The sequence below is a fragment of the Triticum aestivum genome, chromosome 5A (assembly GCF_018294505.1).
Source record: "Triticum aestivum cultivar Chinese Spring chromosome 5A, IWGSC CS RefSeq v2.1, whole genome shotgun sequence".
Classification (NCBI taxonomy): Eukaryota; Viridiplantae; Streptophyta; class Magnoliopsida; order Poales; family Poaceae; genus Triticum; species Triticum aestivum.
The window spans coordinates 428,480,534-428,499,123 of record NC_057806.1 but is presented as its reverse complement, the minus strand read 5'-3'; positions in this window follow the sequence as shown (position 1 = coordinate 428,499,123).

Below are 18,590 nucleotides of genomic sequence, written 5' to 3'. Positions count from 1 at the left end.
AGTAAATAAGCGAAGAACAATATATGGAAAGCTCGTAGGCAATGGATCGGTGATAGAGAATTATGCCGAATGTGGTTCATCATGTAAGAGTCATAACCTAGGGTGACACAGAACTAGCTCCAATTCATCAATGTAATGTAGGCATGTATTCCGAATATAGTCATACGTGCTTATGGAAAAGAACTTGCATGACATCTTTTGTCCTACCCTCCCGTGGCAGCGGGGTCCTAGCGAAAACTAAGGGATATTAAGGCCTCCTTTTAATAGAGTACCGGACCAAAGCATTAACACATAGTGAATACATGAACTCCTCAAACTATGGTCATCACCAGGAGTGGTCCTGATTATTGTCACTTCGGGGTTGCCGGATCATAACACATAGTAGGTGACTATAGACTTGCAAGATAGGATCAAGAACTCACATATATTCATGAAAACATAATAGGTTCAGATCTGAAATCATGGCACTCGGGCCCTAGTGACAAGCATTAAGCATAGCAAAGACATAGCAACATCAATCTCAGAACATAGTGGATACTAGGGATCAAACCCTAACAAAACTAACTCGATTACATGATAAATCTCATCCAACCCATCACCGTCCAGCAAGCCTACGATGGAATTACTCACGCACGGCGGTGAGCATCATGAAATTGGTGATGGAGGAAGGTTGTTGATGATGATGGCGACGGATTACCCTCTCCGGAGCCCCGAACGGACTCCAGATCAGCCCTCCCGAGAGGTTTTAGGGCTTGGCGGTGGCTCCGTATCGTAAAATGCTATGAATCCTTCTCTCTGATTTTTCCCTCCGAAAGCAAATACATAGAGTTGGAGTTGAGGTCAGAGGAGCTCTAGGGGGCCCATGAGGTAGGGGGCGCCCCCCCCCCCCCACCCTCGTGGCTAGGGTGTGGGCCCCCTGGTCTTCATCTTTTGCAAGGATTTTTTATTATTTCCAAAAAGACGTTCCGTGAAGTTTTCAGGTCATTCCGAGAACTTTTGTTTCTGCACATAAATAACACCATGGCAATTCTGCTGAAAACAGCGTCAGTCCGGGTTAGTTCCATTCAAATCATGCAAGTTAGAGTCCAAAACAAGGGCAAAAGTGTTTGGAAAAGTAGATACGACAGAGACGTATCATAGAAGCACTCAATTTTAGGCTTGGGTCCAACTTTGCACTATCTTGATTTCTACCTTCGCTTATTTCTGTTGGAAAATGTAGCATGCAATTCCAAAAAATTCCCTACGCTCACGCAAGATCTATCAAGGAGATGCATAGCAACAAGAGGGGGAGAGTGTGTCCACGTACCCTCATAGACCAAAAGCGGAAGCGTTTGACAATGCGGTTGATGTAGTTGAACTTATTCTCGTTCTGACCGATCAAGTACCGAACGTACGGCACCTCCGAGTTCTACACACGTTCAGCTCGATGATGTCCCTCGAACTCTTGATCTAGCAAAGTGTCGAGGGAGAGTTTCGTCAGCACGACGGCGTGGTGACAGTGATGGTGAAGTGATCCGCGAAGGGCTTTGCCTAAGCACTACGACAATATGACCGAAGGCGTAAACTGTGGAGGGGGGCATCGCACACGGTTAGGAATCAATGTTGTGTGTTCTAGCGGTGCCCCCCCACATATATATAGGTGGGAGAGGGAGAGGGGCAGCAAGGGGCGCCCCAAGTAGGAGTAATCCTACTTGGGCACTGAAGGAAATATGCCCTAGAGGCAATAATAAAGTTGTTATTTATATTTTCTTATATCATGATAAATGTTTATTATTCATGCTAGAATTGTATTAGCCGGAAACTTAGTACATGTGTGAATACATAGACAAAACAGAGTGTCACTAGTATGCTTCTACTTGACTAGCTCGTTAATCAAAAGATGGTTAAGTTCCCTGACCATAGACATGTGTTGTCATTTGATGAACGGGATCACATCATTAGGAGAATGATGTGATGGACAAGACCCATCCGTTAGCTTAGCATAATGATCGTTTAGTTTTATTGCTATTGCTTTCTTCATGACATATACATGTTCCTCTAACTATGAGATTATGCAACTCCCGAATACCGGAGGAACACCTTGTGTGCTATCAAACGTCACAACGTAACTGGTGATTATAAAGATGCTCTACAGGTGCCTCCGATGGTGTTTGTTGAGTTGGCATAGATCGAGATTAGGATTTGTCACTCTGTGTATCGGAGAAGTATCTCTGGGCCCTCTCGGTAATGCTCATCACTATAAGCCTTGCAAGCAATGTGACTAATGAGTTAGTTGTGGGATGATGCATTACGGAACGAGTAAAGAGACTTTCCAATAACAAGATTGAACTAGGTATAATGATACTGACGATCGAATCACGGGCAAGTAACATACCGATGACAAAGGGAATAACGTATGTTGTTATGTTGTTTGACCGATAAAGATCTTCGTAGAATATGTAGGAACCAATATGAGCATCTAGATTCCGCTATTGGTTATTTACCGGAGATGTGTCTCAGTCATCTCTACATAGTTCTCGAACCCGTAGGGTCTGCACGCTTAACGTTCGATGACGATTTGTATTATGAGTTATGTGATTTGATGAACCGAAGTTTGTTCGGAGTCCCGGATGAGATCACTTACATGACGAGGAGTTTCGAAATGGTTGAGAGGTAAAGATTCATATATTGGAAGGTGGCATTCGGACACCGGAATGGTTCGGGTCGTATCGGATGAGTTTCGGAGTACCAGGGGTTACCAGACCCCTCCCCCCCCCCCCCCCCCCCCCCGCCGGAAGTTAATGGGCCGTACATGGGCCTTAGTGGAGGAGATAGGGCCGGCCAGGGAGGTGGCGCGCGCCCCCTTGCCCAATCCGAATTGGAGAAGGGGTGTGGGTGGCGCTGTCGGATTTCGGGTTCCGGCAAAACCCTTAAGGTTCGAACTCTGGGGTGCGCACGAAGATTTGTCCTTCCCCCTAGCTCACTCACTCACCACGATCTCAAAGCTCAGCGTGCCGAACTCACCGAACAACGGACACAAGAGTTTATACTGGTTCGGGCCACCGATGCGGTGTAATACCCTACTCCAGTGTGGTGTGGTGGATTGCATTGTAGGCTGAGGATGAACAAGTACAAGGGGAGAACTACCTCCTAAGTAGAGGTGTTCTTGAGCTCAGTGAGCTTGTGTGGTTGAGGATAATCTGAATGATCCCCCCTCCTATGGTGGTGGCTAGTCCTATTTATAGAGGCCCTCGTCCTCTTCCCAGATATTAGACGGGAAGGGATCCCACAACGGCCAATTTGAAGGGGGGCAGCTAGTACAAGCTATCCTGACAAAAGGTGGTCTTCACATGCCAAAGGCTCTGGCAATGACGCCATCGTGGGCTCCACGATGACCTCCGTCCTGCCGTCCTGCTGGTCTTGGTCTTGTTGCACCGATATGGAAATCTTTGCCTGACTACTCGGGACTCCTCGCATGTGCCTTCTTCTTTAGCACCAAAGAGGAAACCGGTACTCTGCGCCCACCTGGCCTTGGTCGTCATAGCTTATGTCACAGAAACCTCATGAGGTGCCCCTCGCCTTGATCTCTCCGCTCCTCGCGAGCCAGCCTAGCGAGGCTGCCCCTGAGGAGGTCTTGTGTCGTCCGCCTCGCGAGGGTCTTGAGTGTCTGCTGGTGAAGATGGGTCATACCAGGCTGCTAGAGGAGCCATGCCGTGGGCTGCAGGTAGGCAAGTCCGGGGACCCCCGTTCCTAGAACGCCGACAGTAGCCCCCGGGCCCAAGGCGCGCTCGGACTTCGCTTTGAGACGAAGCCAAGGGGCAAGTGCGGAGGGATGCGGGCCCCAACCGCCTGTGGCCTTGATTGACGTGTGGCGACTGACGGGACATGGGCATCTCCGCTTCCCCACGCTGCCTCGGCAACTGCCCGACTTGACGAGTCCTCGGTGCATGCAGAAAGGCCATCATTATCTGCGATCGTGGGGGTCGCCGATTGGCCTTCTCTCGCTATAAATGGCGAGGGGGTGGATCCCCTGTCGCCCATCTCTTCCCGTTCTGCTTGCTTCTTCTTCCTTGCTTCACTGCTAGCAGCGACATCCATGGCGCCAATGAAGAGGTTCTCTGCCGCGGAGAAGGGAAAGGCTCGCTGTCGGGGATATACCCCGCGGTGTAAACCGGCCGGAAGTTAACCTGGCCGGACTTGGCGGTTTATCTGAAGACCCTGCTGACACTTGGCGAGTTACTAGCGACCTGCCCTAACCTGGCGGTTTACAAGCAACCCACCTGGTCATTATGACTCACTGGTGATCCAGCGTGCGGGACAGACGGATGACAAGGCCCAAGGCCCAGAAGGCCGGTTCACGTTTAACGGTTGGCCGGTTTAAGAGGAAAGGCATGAGGAATATTTGTCCTACAAGGAGTTAAGACCTGGACTTATATCCGGTTTGTATTAGAGACAGACTAGTCCTAATCCTAATAGGACTCCACATGTAAACCGCCCCTTCAACATATATAAGGAGGGGCAGGGCTCCCCAAAAGGGGACAAGATTCACAAGTTCCACGAGTTTGACAAGTTAGGTTTAGACAATAGCTCTCAAGATAGAGCACTCTTGTAACCGTGATCATCATCATCATCAATATCAATGAAGCAGGACGTAGACTTTTACCTCCACCGTGAGGGGCCGAACTTGGGTAAAACCACGCGTCTCTCGTCCCGCTCAACCCCTCTCAAGCTACCACATAGATGCGTTGGCCTCGCGACTAAGTCCTGACACTAAGGACATCTTCCGTGACAATTCCACGACACTCGCCAAGAGGGGCCTGGCTCTCCTCCGCCCAAGAGGGGGCATGGTCGCCCTCGCAAGCATGCCTCGACCCCCGCTGTGGCTCCCCGTGGTCGAGGACGGATCTCTTCGGGGTCCGGTGCCGCTCCGGGCGTCCAAGGCGGCGTTTCTCCTCCCGATGGAAGTCACTTGGGGCGTGGCGGTCCCGTCGACGAGGGGAGGCGCGCCGTGGTCTCCAGGCCTCCCCGACTATGCTTGCACTCAGTGGTGGTGCTGCCGGAGTTCGTTGTGGTCGGAGAACCCGACCGGCACCTGGCTCCAGCTTCCGCGCTTCTTTGCCGGAGAGCTGGCGACTTCGGGTCCCGGCGGCCTCTGGCTGCAGGTGGACGACTGCTGTAGCAAGGCCTCGTGGGTCACGGTGGAGAACTTCGTCGAAGGCAACGTAGCCCTGGCCCATGGCTGGCAGACGTTTGCCCGCGCGCGCGGCCTGGATAGGCGATGCGCCCTCCACTTCAAGTACGACGGCATTGTGACCCTCTTCGTGAGGGTGTTTGGTGTAGATGGTCGCCGTGCTGGGTGCTGCCCTGAAGACAGCGACGGCAACGAAGTGCTTGGCCTTGGCGATGGCCGCGACGAGGATGGGGGCGAGCTCGCCCTCAGTGATGGTTGCGACTCGTCCAGCACTGGCGGCTCCTCCTCCAGCGAAAGCTCCAACAGCGGCTACGACAAGCCGCCCCATCGTCAGGCTCATTTTGAGGACGATGGCGGGTCGTCCCGCCATCGCGCCTCAGTGAAGCGCGAGGAGGGCTCCGGCTGAGCTTGGGGAAGCGTTGGGAGCTGGTTCTCGGGAGTAGTCGCGAGCGTAGGGGCTGCTTTTGGCTGTTCTTCCTCTCTTTTCTCCCTGCATCACAAGAAACAAGTATGGGGCCCCGCGGGGGCATATAATGAACCGTAACGTCTTTCCCGCCTTTTGCTATGTTTATCACTTCTGAGTTGTACTGTGGTATCAGTGCTTTATGTAGGCATGTAAGGATAACTTAGCTCGATGCGTCTGAAGCAGCCTCCATGTTGTGAGGCGCGCATATCCTGGCACCTGATGAGACCTCCCTGCCGAGGATTTGGGAGGTGTCGAGATACTGCAAAAATTCATTTAAGAAACCCTTATCCTACCTTGCTCAGGGCCCCAGGCGTGGCCGGGCATGGCCTGGTGCACCACGTCGTGGTACCCGTGGGGTACGGACTTAAAAAAAGGGGTTCACCAGTCGCGAGCTCGAATGAGGGTGCTTCATGAAGACCAAGGGAAGCGCTTATGCATGCACCTGTCCAGCCCCTTGCGAGGCGTGCGAGGGAGATTGTCGGGTAAAACAGGAAAATGAGGGAAGAAACGAAGAGAAGGGAATCGAACCAAGTCAGCAAGAAACACCAGAATTCAAATTTTCCATTAAAGAAAGGCAAGCCAACTACGGAAAGCAAATGAACAGCTGCGTCCGGCACCTAGTCTAGTCTTCTCACCAGCGCGGAGCTAAGTGCTGCCACTAGGACGTGGGAGGGAGCCCCCGAGGCCCAAGGGTGGCACTCTTGAGACTCCGGGGCGTGTGGAGGGTGGACTAACGAGCAACTCAGCTCGTTAAGCTCGTACTTGTTAAGCTCGCGCTCGTTAAGGCTCGGCCCGTTAAGCTCGTTAAGATTAACAAGCAGAAAACCCTGCTCGGCTTGGCTCGTTTGAAGCTTCTTATGCTCGGGAGCGCTCACGAGCTCGTTAAGGGAGGGAGCGATGCCTGACCTCGTGAGGGAGAACCGCTTCTACTCTGTAGACGAGGAAGAACGGGGTCTTGCCTGTTGGCTTGGTGGCGGTGGTGCAGATGGACCACAGCACAGACTGGAGCTCGTCGTGCCAGCCCCTGCCGTAGGCCTCGAGCTTCTTCTTGAAGGTCCTGGTCTTGAGGCCTCTCAGGACCTCCGCGTTGGCGTGTTCGGCTTGGCCATTGCTCCTGGGGTGTGCCACCGAAGCATAGCAGATCTGCGTTCCAAGGTTGGCACAATATGTCTTGAAGAGATTGCTAGTGAACTGCGAATCGTTGTCGGTGACGATGCAGTTAGGGACCCCGAAACGGCTCACGAGGACTTTGATGAACTTAACTGCGGACCTGGCCGGGATGGTGCGGACGGCCCCCACCTCTGCCCATTTGGTGAACTTGTCGATGACGATGTAGAGGTAGCGGTGGCCCCCCAAACACTCGAGGGAACGTGCCTAGGATATCCAGCCCCTAGACCGCGAATGGCCATGAGAGCGGGATGGTCTGGAGGCCCTAAGCTGGCTGGTGGATCTTCTTGGCGTGGAATTGGCAGGCCTCGCAGGACCTCACTAGCTCAGTCGCGTCGTTGAGTGTCGTGGGCCAGTAGAACCCGTTGCGGAACGCCTTGCCGACCCGGGTACGTGACGACGAGTGGTTCCCGTAGTCTCCGTCGTGTATGTCAGCCATCAACGTGTTCCCCTGCTCTCTGGAGATGCATCACAAGGAAACATCATTCGGCCATTTTCTGTAAATCTCACCATCTTGGATGCAGTATGCCGTGGCTTGTCGGGCCACACGCTCTGCATCCTCCTCCTTCTCCTGTAGCATCCCCTGCCCTAGGTACGTCTTGAACTCCTCGGTCCAGCACCCCTCTTGAGGCTCAAGCGCCAGGAGCAAACGTGCTCTTAAGGTCAGACCGCAAGCGGGGGCTCCCGAGGTCGGTGGTTGGGGGAGTTCCTCTCGAGAAGGCGCTGCACCCATGGCCGCAGGGGGCACTGAAGGCTTGAAGAGTCACTCCTCGAAGACACCGGGTTCTTGGGGCTGGCGCTTTGACGCCCTCTTGGCGATCTCATCAGCCTCCTTGTTGGTGCCGCGTGGGACGTGCTGCAGTTCTAGGCCCAAGAATTGCTTCTCCATCTTACGCACCTCCGCGAGGTACGCTTCCATGTGCTCGTCCCTTGGTTCGTACACCTTATTGGAGAAGTTGACGAGGAGCTGGGAATCGCCCTTGATGGTGATACGCTTCACTCCCAAGGCCGCTGTTGCCTTGAGACCGGCGATCAACCCCTCATACTCTGCAATGTTGTTGCAGACCTCCTCACCCCACTGGAAGCAGAGCTGCATGATGTAGTAGAGCTTATCTTGGGTGGGCAAGATGAGCATGGCTCCAGCCCCCGCGCCTTGGCGCGCGAAGGCGTCGTCGAAGTACATGACCCAACCATCTGGTGCTTCACTTCCTGGCGAGAGAGATGGACTCCTGCCATCTTCAGGTTCCGGGACGTCAGTCCATTCGGCCACGAAGACGGCTAGGGCGGCCCCCTTGATGACCCTGGTTGTGCTGAACTCGAGCTGAAATGCCTGAAGTTCGATATTCCACTCAGCGACCCTTCCTGCGGCATTAGGGCTCCGGAGCACCCTCTCTAGTGGGTAAGCCGAGACAACTTTGATCGGGTGGCCTTGGAAGTAATGGCGCAGCTTACGTGAGGCCACCAGGAGCGCGAGAAGAAGTTTCTTTGGCATGGGGTACCGCGCCCTTGCATCCCGCAGCACCGTGCTGACGAAGTATATTGGGTGCTCGACGAGGGCGGGAGCATCGATGGAGCCTGCGTTTGCCGGAGGTCGGGCCATCTCCTGGGGTGATGGGACCTCAGGATCCTGGTCATCCATTGGGGCCTCTGCAGGCTCAAGGACGCCGCCATGCCGGGCCTGATCATATGTTGGTGTTGCCGCGGCCTCTATGGTACCCTCCTGGTGCTGTATCACCTCGGCTGGAGGTGCGGCATGGCGCAGCGGGCCCTTGGCCTGGCGCTCTTCCCAGACCGCCACTAGCGCTGCGCTGGCGGAGTAGGGAGTTGCGGCAAGTTAAAGCACCAGGGGCTCGAGGGGACGAGGCGCCACCATCACCGGAGGGCTGGTCAGGTATCTCTTGAAGTCTTGAAATGCCAGGTCGGTCTCCGGGGTCCACTCGAACGGGCCCTTCTTCTTCATTAGCTTGAAGAACGACAAGGCGCGCTCCCCTAGCTTGGAGATGAAGCGCCCTAGCGAGGTCACGCAGCCCGTAAGCTTATGCATTTCCTTGAGAGTTTGCGGTGGGCTCATGTCTTCTATCGCCTTGACCTTCTCCGTGTTAGCCTCGATCCCCCTGTGGAACACGAGGAATCCCAATAGTTTGCCGGAGGGTACACCGAACACGCACTTCTCCGGGTTGAGCCGCAGGTCCGCCTAGCGCAGGCTTGCGAAGGTCTCCTCCAGATCCTGAATAAGAGTTCTTGCCTCCCTAGATTTTACCACAATATCGTCGATGTAGGCTTCAACATTTCTCCCGAGTTGCTGACCTAGGGCGATGTGCATCAGCCGTTGGAAGGTCGCACCTGCGTTGCGCAGCCCAAACGGCATGCAAGTGTAGCAGTACACCCCGCATGGGGTCAGGAAGGCCGTCTTATCTACATCCTCCACTGCCATCTTAATCTAGTGGTAGCCCAAGAATGCGTCCAGGAAACACAGCAGGTCGCACTTGGCGGTGGAGTCAACAATCTGGTCGATGCGTGGAAGCGAGAACGGGTCTTGGGGGCAGGCCTTGTTGAGGTTGGTGAATTCGACACACATGCGCTCCTTTACGCCTTTCTTTGGCACGACGACGGGATTCGCCAGCCACTCCGGGTACCGGACCTTGCAAATGACGCATGCTACTTCCAGTTCACGCGTCTCCTGGACGATGAAGGACTGCTTCTTCGTGGACTGCTGATGTGCCTTCTGCTTCACATGGCGCACATTGGGGCACACCCTTAGGTGATGCTCGATCACCCCCCTCGGGACCCCTACCAGCTGCTTGGGTTCCCAGGCGAATACCTCCTTGTTCGCGCGTAGGAACCTCACCAATGCCTCCTCTTGATCCGGGTCGAGGTTGGCGCCTATGGTGAAGGTGGCTCCTGAGGGTCCACCTTCCTCGACCGGTACTTGCTTCGTCTCGGCCTGATCTTGAGTGAACAACTGCTTCTTCTTTGCTGGCGCGGCCTCCTTGGCTCTGGGAGTGGCCTCGTTGGTCGGGCGTGCTGCCACGGCGGACCTGAAGGCAAGCTTGAGTGCCGTTAGAGCTTCCTTGGGGTCTCCAGCCACGGTGAGGATGCCATTGCTCCCTGACATCTTCATGAGGTTATAAGCAGGATGGGTAGCCGCCATGAACTGGGCCAAGGCCAGGTACCCGAGGATGGCATTGTACGGGAGGCCGATGTAGGCGATGTCGAAGTTGATAAGCTCGGTGTAGTAGTTGTCGCGGGTGCCGAAGGTCACAGGAAGGCGGATCTGGCCTAGGGGGCTGGCGGAGCTGCCGCCGACCCCGGAGAAGGACTTGGTGGGGCAAAGCCGTTCATGCGGCACATGAAGCAAGACGAAAGTTTCCACGGAGAGCACATTAAGGCCGGCCCTGCCGTCCATGAGGGTCTTGGTGACGGCTACGTTGCAGATGGTGGGTGTGCAGAGCATTGGGAGCACGCTCGAGCTAGTGGTGGCGACGGGGTGATCCCTTGAGTCGAAGGTGAGGTCAGCCTTGGGCGCCGCCCAACCTGGGGGAGCTCCTTGCTGCATGGAGGCGGCGCCGATCTGGCGGAAGAACTGCTTGGTGTGGCGGTCCGAGGGTGGTGCTTGTGAGCCAGCGAGGAGGGTTGCGACTGCGATGGGCGCTGGTGCCGCAAAGCGTGCGACGAAGAGGCCGCGCAGCTCCTCCAAAGACGCCACCGAGGATTCTGGGAGGGTGAGCAGCCAGGCGCGGCACACGCCAGTGAGGGCCATGGGGAACCAGTTGGCCATGACCTTGTCGTCGCCTCCAGCTTACAGGACGGCCTCCTCTTATGTCAGCAGGAAGGCCGACGGATCCACCGTGCCGTCGTAGCGAGGCGGCATCTCTGGCTTGAACTTGCATGGCCACTGCACTCGCCGTAAGGCGGTGGTAAAAGCTCTGAGCCCCCTAGCACCGTTGTGGGTGCCCGTTGCCCTAACCGGAGGAGCAACACCTGCCATGGGGACAAAGCATGGAGGAGGTGAGCATGGATCGATGGAAGGAAAGCTTCGGCGCACCCCCTACCTGGCGCGCCAAATGTCGGATTTCAGGTTCCGGCAAAACCATTAAGGTTCGAACTCTGGGGTGCGCACGAAGATCTCTCCTTCCCCCTAGCTCACTCACTTACCACGATCTCAAAGCTCAGTGCGTCGAACTCGCCGAACAAGGGACACAAGAATTTATACTGGTTCAGGCCACCAATGCAGTGTAATACCCTACTCCAGTGTGGTGTGGTGGATTGCATTGTAGGCTGAGGATGAACAAGTACAAGGGGAGAACTACCTCCTGAGGAGAGGTGTTCTTGAGCTTAGTGAGCTTGTGTGGTTGAGAATGGTCTGAATGATCCACCCCTCCTATTATGGTGGCTGGTCCTATTTATAGAGGCCCTGGTCCTCTTCCCAGATATTAGGCGGGAAGGGATCCCACAACAACCAATTTGAAGAGGGACAACTATTACAAGCTATCCTAATAAAAGGTGGTCTTCACCTGCCAAAGGCTCTGGAGGTGACGGCGTCATGGGATCCGCGATGACCTCCGTCCCGCCGTCCTGCTGGTCTTAGTCTTATTGCATCGATATGGAAACCTTTGCCTGATGCCTCGGGACTCCTCGCCTGTGCCTGCTCCTTTAGCACCAAAGAGGAAACCAGTACTCTGCGCCCACTGGCACCCGCTTGGCCTTGGTCGTCATGTCTTACATCACGGAAACCTCATGAGGTGCCCCTCGCCTTGATCTCTCCGCTCCTCGCAAGCCAACCTAGCGAGGCTGCCCCTGAGGAGGTCTTGTGTCGTCCACCTCGCGAGGCTTGGCCCCTCGCGAGGGTCTTGAGTGTTTGCTGGTGAAGATGGGACGTACCAGGCCGCTAGAGGAGCCACGCCGTGGGCCGCATGCAGGCAAGTCCGGGGACCCCCCATTCCTAGAACGCCGACAGGCGCCCCCCTTTCCCTCTCCTACTTCTCCCCTCTTTCCCTCTTTGCTATTCAGAAAAAGGAGAAATGAGAGGGGAATCCTACTTGGACTAGGGAGTCCTAGTATGACTCCCCACACCTGGTGCACCCCCCTTGGGCCGGCCACCTCTCCTCCCCCCTTTATATACGTGGGAGGGGACACCCCAAAGGCACACCAAGTCTTCTCTTAGCCATGTGCGGTGCCCCCCTCCACAGTTACACACCTCGGTCATATCGTCGTAGTGCTTAGGCGAAGCCCTGCGCTGGTAACTTCATCATCACCGTCACCACACCGTCGTGCTGACGGAACTCTCCCTCGTCCTCAACTAGATCAAGAGATAGAGGGACATCATCGAGCTGAACGTGTGCTGAACGCGGAGGTGCCGTACGTTCGGTGCTTGGATCGGTTGGATCGCGAAGACGTTCGACTACATCAACCGCGTTACTAAACATTTCCACTTTAGGTCTATGAGGGTACGTGGACACACTCTCCCCACTCGTTTCTATGCATCTCCTAGATAGATCTTGCGTGATCGTAGGTAAAATTTTGTAATACTGTGTTCCCCAACAGTGGCATCCGAGCCATGTCTATGCGTAGATGTTATATGCACGAGTAGAAAATAATGAGTTGTGGGCGATAATAGTCATACTGCTTACCTGCAATGTCTTACTTTGATTCGGTGATATTGTTGGATGAAGCGGCCCGGACCGACATTACATGACCGCGTTCAAGAGCCACTGGTGTGCATCGGTCCTAAACAAACGGTTTAAAACCCCTTTCCACGACGGCATTTGGAACCGTCGCCAAGTGAGTGTGGGCGATAGGGGGGTCCTTCCCACACGACCCAGGAACCGTCGGGGATAGGGCCCCTACAGTACTCCTACTCGTTTATGCTCGCATTGCCATCGCAGTCGGTATTATGTGGTGCTACATTTACGATGCGCGGCCCATCACAAACGGTTCACTATTATAGAACGTGTATGATGCGCGGCCCATCACAAATGGTTCACCATTAAGAAGATTAGCTAATCGTCGTACGAGTGTCGGACAGGATTACGAAACGTCGGACCGTCGTAACATCGTCGTACATGACAACTATCACACACACTATTCTGTGGTGCAACATTTATGATGCATACTTCATTAGAAACAGTTCATGGTTGTGAATCGTGTATGATAAGGCACCTAACACAAACGTTTAGTTTGCCCGCACCATTTGTAATATTGTCCGACATCGCACATGCTTTGCAAACGGCAACTGTGTGCATGCTTGCACACGTTTCCTCTCTGTGAACCGTCTCGGATTATGGTGCATATCGCAAACGTTTGTGTTTTACCAACCGTGTGTGCCGTAACAACCTGCGAAGCGTAATTTCACCGTAATTTAATTGCTTCTTTTCCAAATTGTATCGGATTTGGATTTGAATTTGAATGTATGCTACAACTTTATTCATATCCATCAGGTTCAAACAACCAATGCATTATTCAATTCATAGGTACATATGTTCAAGAATTACATAATGACCAAATAAAGAATGATGAACCACAGTTGTATACTTGTACTATGACAGACGGTAAATAAAGAGGCGAAATATATTCTGGTTGCTGAACAAGGTGAAGCGGAATGTCCATATTGTGCCCTCCTCCATGCAGAAGGCACGCACGACTTTAGTCCAACCCCTTGTGATGGCCGACCGCCCATCCTTCACGGTCTTCATGAAAACATCTAGATAATCATCGTGTTCTGGTAGAAATACTTTAACATTTGCATGCCCACCAATCATGTAGTTTGAGAGGTAATCTTGACTAAACTGCTTTGGCAACCACTGCAAAGGAATAAGATTTCAGACATTCTCATCTAACACAAATCATTATGGGCATTAAAAAGAAGGTTGTTGATACGTCTACAACGTATCTATAATTTTTGATTGTTCCATGCTATTATATTATCTGTTTTGGATGTTTACGAGCTTTATTATACACTTTTATATTATTTTTGGGACTAACCTATTAACCCAGAGCCTAGTGCCAGTTTCTATTTTTTCCTTGTTTTAGAGTATCACAGAAAAGGAAAATCAAACAGAGTCCAATTGACCTGAAACTTCACGGAACTTATTTTTGGACCAGAAGAAGCCCACATAGTATCGGAGATGGACCAGGAGAGTCTCGGGCTGCCCACGAGGGGGGTGGGTGTTTTTGGACCAGAAGAAGACCATGGAGTATCGGAGATGGACTAGGAGAGTCCCAGGCTGCCCACGAGGGTGGGGGCGCGCCCACCCCCCTGGGGGCCCCCCCTGCCTCGTGGATAGCCCGGAGATCCACCGACGTACTTCTTCCTCCTATATATACCCATATACCCTAAAAACTTCGGGGAGCAGAATATATCGGGAGTTCCGCCACCAAAAGCCTCCGTAGCCACCAAAAACCAACCGGGACCCTGTTCCGGCACCCTGCCGGAGGGGGGAACCCTCACCGGTGGCCATCTTCATCATCACGGCGCTCTCCATGACGAGGAGGGAGTAGTTCTCCCTTGGGGCTGAGGGTATGTGCCAGTAGCTATGTGTTTGATCTCTCTCTCTCTCTCTCTCTCCCGTGTTCTTGAGGTGGTACGATCTTGATGTATCGCGAGCTTTGCTATTATAGTTGGATCTTATGATGTTTCTCCCCCTCTACTCTCTTGTAATGGATTGAGTTTTCCCTTTGAAGTTATCTTATCGGATTGAGTCTTTAAGGATTTGAGAACACTTGATGTATGTCTTGCGTGGGATACCCGTGATGACAATGGGGTATTCTATTGATCCACTTGATGTATGTTTTGGTGATCAACTTGCGGGTTCCACCCATGAACCTATGCATAGGGGTTGGCACATGTTTTCGTCTTGACTCTGCGGTAGAATCTTTGGGGCACTCTTTAAAGTACTTTGTGTTGGTTTGAATAAATGAATCTGAGATTGTGTAATGCATATTGTATAATCATACCCACGGATACTTGAGGTGACATTGGAGTATCTAGGTGACATTAGGGTTTTGGTTGATTTGTGTCTTAAGGTGTTATTCTAGTACGAACTCTATGATAGATTGAACCGAAAGAATAACTTCATGTTATTTTACTACGGACTCTTGAATAGATCGATCAGAAAGGATAACTTTGAGGTGGTTTCGTACCCTACCATAATCTCTTCGTTTGTTCTCCACTATTAGTGACTTTGGAGTGACTCTTTGTTGCATGTCGAGGGAAAGTTATATGATCCAATTATGTTATTATTGTTGAGAGAACTTGCACTAGTGAAAGTATGAACCCTAGGCATTGTTTCAGCGCATTGCAATACCGTTTGTGCTCACTTTTATCATTAGTTACCTTGCTGTTTTTATATTTTCAGATTACAAAAACCTATATCTACTATCCACATTGCACTTGTATCACCATCTCTTCGCCGAACTAGTGCACCTATACAATTTACCAGTGTATTGGGTGTGTTGGGGACACAACAGACTCTTTGTTATTTGGTTGTAGGGTTACTTGAGAGAGACCATCTTCATCCTACGCCTCCCACGGATTGATAAACCTTAGGTCATCCACCTGGGGGAAAATTGCTACTGTCCTACAAACCTCTGCACTTGGAGGCCAACAACGTCTACAAGAAGAAGGTTGTATAGTAGACATCAAGCTCTTTTCTGGCGCCGTTGCCGGGGAGGTTAGCGCTTGAAGGTATATATTTAGATCTTGCAATCGATTCTTTTTGTTTCTTGTTTTAGCACTAGTTTAGTTTATAAAAGAAAACTACAAAAAATGGAATTGAGTTTGTCTCATACGCTTCATCTTTTTGATATCTTTCGTGAGTATGATGGAAAGGAAAATTGTGCCAAAGTGTTAGAAGAAGAATGCATTAAAATGTTTGGCACTAAATCTTTGAATGATGAGCATGATTGCAATGTTGTTAGTATGAATTCCTTGAATATCCATGATGCCAATGATATGCAAAGCCACAAGCTTGGGGATGCTATGTTTGATGAAGATGATATTTTTTGTCCCCCAAGTTTTGATGAACAAATCTATTATGATGAAAGCATGGCTCCTATTTATGATGATTATATTGATGAAAGTGGATTTGGAGAGGTCATGACTTTATTTTGTGATGAATCCACTATTTCGGAAGAGGTTCCAATTGATTATGAGAACAAATTTGCTATCTATGATGATTATTATGATGACTTGTATGCTATAAAGAATAATGATATCCATGAAACTTGTCATCATGATTTTAGTTTTCAATTGGATTATGCCCACATGATAATTATTTTGTTGAGTTTGCTCCCACTATTATTCATGAGAAGAAATTTGCTTGTGTGGAGAGTAATAAAATTACTACGCTTGTAGATCACGAAAAGAATGCTTTAGGTGCTGGTTATATTGTTGAATTCATTCATGATGCTACTGAAAATTATTATGAGGGAAGAATATATACTTGTAGGAAATGCAATAATATCAAGTTTCCTCCCTATGTGCTTAAAGTTTTGAAGTTATGCTTGTTTTGCCCTCCTATGCTAGTTGATTATTGTTCTCATAAGTTGTTTAATCACAAAATCCCTATGCATAGGAAGTGGGTTAGACTTAAATGTTCTAGTCATATTTTTCATGATGCTCTCTTTATGTTTCAATTCTTATCTTTCATGTGAGCATCATTGAAATCATCATGCCTAGCTTGGGGCGTTAAACGATAGCGCTTGTTAGGAGGCAACCCAATTTTATTTTAGTTCCTTGCTTTTTGTTCCTGTTTAGTAATAAATAATTCATCTAGCCTCTGTTTAGATGTGGTTTTATGCTTTTAATTAGTGTTTGTGCCAAGTAGAACCGTTGGGAAGACTTGGGAAAAGTCTTGTTGATCTTGCTGTAAAAAAACAGAAACTTTAGCGCTCATGAGAATTGCTGCCATTTTTTATTGGAGAGTGCTATTTAGTTAATTCGTTTTGCAGATGATTAATAGATAAATTCATCACGTACAGCAATTTATTTAGAATTTTTGGGGTTCCAGAAGTTTGAGTTGGTTACAGATTACTACAGACTGTTCTGTTTTTGACAGATTCTGTTTTTCGTGTGTTGTTTGCTTATTTTAATGAATCTATGGCTAGTAAAAGAGTTTATAAACCATAGAGAAGTTGAAATACAGTAGGTTTAACACCAATATAAATAACTAATGAGTTCATTACAATAACTTGAAGTGGTGTTTTGTTTTCTTTCGCTAACGGAGCTTACGAGTTTTCTGTTAAGTTTTGTGTTGTGAAGTTTTTAAGTTTTGGGTAAATATTTGATGGATTATCAAATAAGGAGTGACAAGAGGCTAAGCTTGGGGATGCCCAAGGCACCCCAAGGTAATATTCAAGGACAACCAAAAGCCTAAGCTTGGGGATGCCCCAGAAGGCATCCCCTCTTTCGTCTTCGTTCATCGGTAACTTTACTTGGAGCTATATTTTTATTTACCACATGATATGTGTTTTGATTGGAGCATCATTTTATTTTATTTTAGTTTTGCTTGTTGTTTGAATAAAATGCCAAGATATGAAATTATTAAATGTTTTAGAGTCTTCACATAGTTGCATAATTATTTGACTACTCATTGATCTTTACTTATATCTTTCGGAGTAGTTTGTTGTTGCTCTAGTGCTTCACTTATATCTTTTAGAGCACGGTGGTGGTTTTATTTTATAGAAATAGATGAACTCTCATGCTTCACTTATATTATTTTGAGATTCTTTAGAATAACATGGTAGTTTGCTTTGGTTATGAATTTAGTCCTAATAGATGGGCATTCAAGATGGGTATAATAAAAACTTTCATATAGAGTGCTTTGAATACTATGAGAAGTTTGATACTTGATGATTGTTTTGAGATATGAGGATGGTAATATTAGAGTCATGCTTGTTGAGTAGTTGTGAATTTGAGAAATAGTTGTGTTGAAGTCTGTCGGGGATATACCCCGCGGCATAACCCGGCCGGAAGTATAACCCGGCCGGACTTGGCGCTTCATCGATAACCTGCCGGAGGACTGACGTCTCACTGGTCTGGCGATTCACTGGTCTGCTGAATCATTGGTGACCCGATGGGTGTGTTAGATGGATGACAAGGCCTAAGGCCCAGAAGACCGGTTCATACTATGGTGGGCCAGTTTACGAGGAAAGGCATAAGGAATATTCCCTTACAAAGGAAGCAAGACTAGGACTCCACTTGTAATAGAGTAATCATAATCCTACTAGGACTAGTCATGTAACCCGCCCTTCAACATATATAAGGAGGGGCAGGGCTCCCAAAAAGGGGAGAGGCAACAAGAAACAATCGCTAAGGCTAGATAAAAAGAGCCGGTTTACCGGCGACCCCCCGATGATCATAATGAGACCTAGCCACAAACATCATGTAGGGTTATTACCGGATGATGTTTCCCGGGGCCCGAAGCTGTCTAAACCCTTGTCTTGTGTTGTGTCTCTCGATTCCGTTCAACCCCTCTCAAGCTACCACATAGATGCGCTGGCCTCGTGACTAAGTCCTCATACTAAGGACATCTGTCGTGCCAATTCCACGACAGTTGGCGTCCATTATGGGGCTCGCGCACGGCAGTGTTAAGTTCTTGAAGGAAGCTTTTCAAGAGATCGAGAAGCTCGTGATCGGCCAGATCGAGAAGAACCAGTTTGAAAGTATATCAACTGCGAGTTCTTTAATGAAGTTTCAGCGGCAGTATAATCGGATCAGAGTTAGAAAAAAGTAGCTTCGGTGGCTGCCTAGACGATAAATACAAGTTTGAAAATGAGAGGATTAAAGAT